Source organism: Jaculus jaculus, chromosome 1 (genome assembly GCF_020740685.1).
Source record: "Jaculus jaculus isolate mJacJac1 chromosome 1, mJacJac1.mat.Y.cur, whole genome shotgun sequence".
Taxonomy (NCBI): domain Eukaryota; kingdom Metazoa; phylum Chordata; class Mammalia; order Rodentia; family Dipodidae; genus Jaculus; species Jaculus jaculus.
The window spans coordinates 104,195,875-104,200,096 of record NC_059102.1 but is presented as its reverse complement, the minus strand read 5'-3'; the positions used below and the strand labels follow the sequence as shown (position 1 = coordinate 104,200,096).

The window sequence follows — 4,222 nt, the reverse complement described above, 5'->3', positions numbered from 1 at the left end:
CTTTGCAGTAGCAAGAGACCCTGGCACACTCATTCCCAACCTCTCTCTCTGCTTGCAAATAAACATATACATATATATTTGTATTACTTCTTGGCCTGCTGGCTAAGATCAAGTATAATGTCTGTTCTGCTTTATTTGCATGCTGGGGAGGAGGGGTATATGCCAGATGCTTATACCACTTTTCGAGCTTTAAGTGGATGCTGGAGAATTGAAACCCCGGCTAGCAAGCTTTGCAAACAAGCATCTTTAATTGCTACCTACCCAGCCCCTTGTTTAAACCTTTTATTGAAGTGTAACATATATACAAAAATTGTAAGCTGGAGGAGACACGCAGAGGGATGAGACAAAGCTGCTTAATTGATGCCAGGTCCAGTCCGGCATCAGCCTGGCATCCATCACCACTGCCATGGGAGTGCAGGTGGAGACCATCTTCCCCAGAGATAGGCATACCTTCCCGAAGTGCAGCTAGACCTACGTGGTACATTACATAGGGGTGCTTGAAGATGGAAAGAAATTGGACTCCTCCCAGGGCAGAAACAAGCCCTTTAAGTTTATGCTAGGCAAGCAGGAAGTGATCTGAGGCTAGGAAGAAGGGGTGGCCCATCTGAGTATAGGTCAGAAAGCCAAACTGACTGTTTCCCCAGACTATGCCTGTGGAGCCACCGGGCATCCAGGCATCATCTCACCACAAGCCACTCTCATCTTTGATGTGGAGCTTCTGAAACTGTAATGACAGCAATGGCCTCCTCTCTCTCTGCACATGGATTGGCCATGGAGGGATCCAGTGCCTCCAGACACGTGCACAGGAATCTGTGAAGTGCTGTTCCCCATGTCCCAATACCCTCTGTGTGGACATCTACCTAAGTGTGTTCCTCACTGGGCTTTACTTCCATGTCCTCTTCCCTTTCCCCTCTTATGTTGTCTACCTGAGCTAGATGCCATCAACCTCAAGTCACTCATTTTGTTTTGGGGTGAAGGATTCAGTTTCAGTTTTTTGGATCTAGGTTTCCAAGGAAGTTTATTATCAAGTATTAACAGCACAAGCAATGGTTTAACTTTAGAATAGGAATTGGTGTTGGGGGTGGCAAGAATTTTTATTTTATTTTATTTTATCTATTATATATTAAGACATTCTTGCTGCTGTGCTGTGAAGACATAGCATATTTGAGACACTGTGGAGGGCTGAACTCTGTTCTGTGTAAGAGACGTCCTGTTAAATACCAAGCCCTGCTCAAATCGAAGTGGGGAGGGAGGGAGAGGGCTTTGCCTCTACCAGCCTCTCTCACCCTCCCCTGAAACCCACTGCCTTTTACAGCAGGTCACTTTCACTACGATGTTGGCCACTACACGTATCTGTCTCTGGGTCAGCAGGGACCTCTGAAGCCTTCTTCATGACCTGGCCTAATTTTTTTTTCACCCTATGTTTTTTCTAAAGGATTTTCAAGGATTTTGTAAGCTCATAACTATACAAGATCCACTTCCTAAAGATTAAGAACTTTAGTCCAAAGTTAAACTGAAGGTGCTGTTTGTAGACTTATCACCCAATGGAAGCCCAGCCTTCAAGACAGATCCTTGAGTGTTCTCTAAGAGAATGATGCTGGTCTCTGCAGCTTCTGCCTCTCCTGGGTTTTGATGCTTGGCTCTCTGCTGATCTCTGTTCCCTGGCTTCCCCTCCCTTGTTCCCACCTCACCCTCCTGTCCTGCGTAGTGATTTGGTGAGAGAAACTATTGCTTTTGTGCCCCACCCCCTGCACCACATGAGTTTCAAGTTTTATTATTGCAATAAAAGTGCTTTATGCTGCCTTTTCTAAAAAAAAAAAAAAAAAATGTAAGTTGGGCATGGTGGTGCACACCTTTAATCCTAGCACTCGGGCAGCAGAGGTAGAAGGATCACAGTGAGTTCAAGGACACCCTGAGATTACACAGTGAATTACAGGTCAGCCTAGACTAGGGTGAAACTCTACCTTAAAAAAAAAAAAAGTGTAGTTTTATTCCAACATAAAAGAATCCAGATCAAGAAACAGTACCAACAAAAGTTTTATACTCATCTAATCACTGCCAACTCCTTCCCCCAAAGGTTATTGCTATGCATGTGTGTGGTGGTTTGAGTCAGGTGTCCCCCATAAACTTAGGTGTTGTGAATGCTAGCTCACCAGCTGATGGATATTTGGGAATTAATGCCTCCTGGAGGGAGTGTATTGTTGGGGGCAGGCTTATGGACTTTATAGCCAGTTTCCCCATGACAGTGTTTGGCACACCCTCCTGTTGCTGTGGTCCACCTTATGTTGGCCAGGGGGTGATGTCTACCCTCTGCTCATGCCATCGTTTTCCCCTGCCATAGTGGAGCTTCCCCTTGAGCCTGTAAGCCAAAATAAATCTCTTTTTCCCAGAAGCTGCTCTTGGTTGGGTGATTTCTACCAGCAATGCAAACCAGACTGCAACAATGTGTTTGACCCAACAGATCACTTTGGCTCTCAATGAAGAAGGAATCATATAGTCTATATTATTTTAAGGGACATGCAATATTTACAGCAAACACGTAACTAGGACAATATAATAAATAACAGAATGTATATATTAAATGCTACAGGAAGATTGAAAATTAAGTGTCTACTACTACCTTGGATTTTAGAGAAGAAATCAAAAGCTATGACATCTAAACTGAACCATAGGCACAAAGTGGTAGCTATGATTCATCCTCAATCTAGAAGATTCTTCTTCAATGATTCAAAGGACAGTGAGTGAGAGTGAGGAAGGCCGGGGTCACCCTTAGCAGTGAAGAAGACCTGAGCATAGAGAGAAGACAGCACAGGAAGAGGAAGAGGAAAAGCTGGCAAATTATCCAAGGGGGGGGGGGGAGAGAAAAGGCAGAATGAAAAGCCGCACCATGACTTAGTGGATGTCTAGCACAGAGAAGGTGACATAAATACTACAGAGAACAGAGGAAGAGGAGTAGGCCAGGAGGGAAGTTTTAAACAGTGGGAATTTGGGATGAACATAACTGGTGGAACATCTAGACATGGAGGTCATAGACAAGTAAAAAGTAAGGGTTAGAAATTTAGATTAAGAAGCCATCTACTTAGGAAAGCTAGGTGGAGGTATGTTGGTTGCCTAGCACAGTACGCGCCAAACAGCTGTTGCACAATTAGTGCTTGCCTAACATGCTTAGGGTTCAATCCCCAGTACTACACACACACACACACACACACACACACACACACACACACACACACACACACGAGAGAGAGAGAGAGAGAGAGAGAGAGAGAGAGAGAGAAAGAAAGAGAGAGAGAGAGAGAGAGAGAGAGAGAGAGGAGAAAAAAAGCAAGTTAAAACGAAAAGATCACTAAAGGAACACTGTAGACAGAGTGAGAATGAAATGTGGGAAAGAATCTGAGAAATAAGGTATTTAAATATTTCACTATTCATTATTTCTCTCCTCTGGCCTACAAGCTCCCAATGGATAAGAAAATGTCTTATACACAGCCTCAATAACACCCCATAGTACCCACTTATCAGTCAGCTTGATTTAAAATATAATGATTATATTAGTTGCTTTCTTCTGGATCATTTTAGCAGAAAGATTTTCTGTCACAGGAGCAGAGTTCCTTCCCGGGCGATGTCAGGTGATTTTACTGACTGATGGTCAAGCAGCAGCAGACCTCATGTAAGGTGGGAGAGAACAAGAAGGGCTGCTTTGGGGAGCTGGACGTGTTGCTAAATTGATAAACTGCTTGCCTAACATGTAAGAATCTCTGAGTTTGATTCCTAGTACTGTTATAAACTGGGTGTAGAGGCACACAAATGTAATACTAGTTTTCAGTAGGTAGAGTCAGAAGGATCCAAAGTTCCAAGGCCATCCTTGGCTACACAGTAAGTTTTTAGGATGACCTTGTGTATATGAGACTCTGTGTCAGAAAGAAAGAAAGGAAGGAAGGAAGGAAGGAAGGAAGGAAGGAAGGAAGGAAGGAAGGAAGGAAGGAAGGAAGGAAGGAAGGAAGGAAGGAAGGAAGGAAGGAAGGAAGGAAGGAAGGAAGGAGGGAGGGAGGCAGGGAGGCAGTCAGAAAGAAAGAAAGAGAGAAAAGAGCTGCTGTGATTGTTATGTGAATACAAGTAATTTTATACAGAGCTATCAGTGTGACTGTTTCATGAAGGTTGACTAAAACCTACCTTTATTGATATTATGCCCAGAAAATACAGATAAAATACAGCTGGGGCTAAG

The 4,222-nt window shown here is 43.7% G+C and overlaps 1 pseudogene; it reads left to right on the top strand.

The window, feature by feature from the left end:
• Positions 1-406: 406 nt before the first annotated feature.
• LOC101617214 lies at positions 407-730 on the top strand (annotated as a pseudogene).
• Positions 731-4,222: the final 3,492 nt, after the last annotated feature.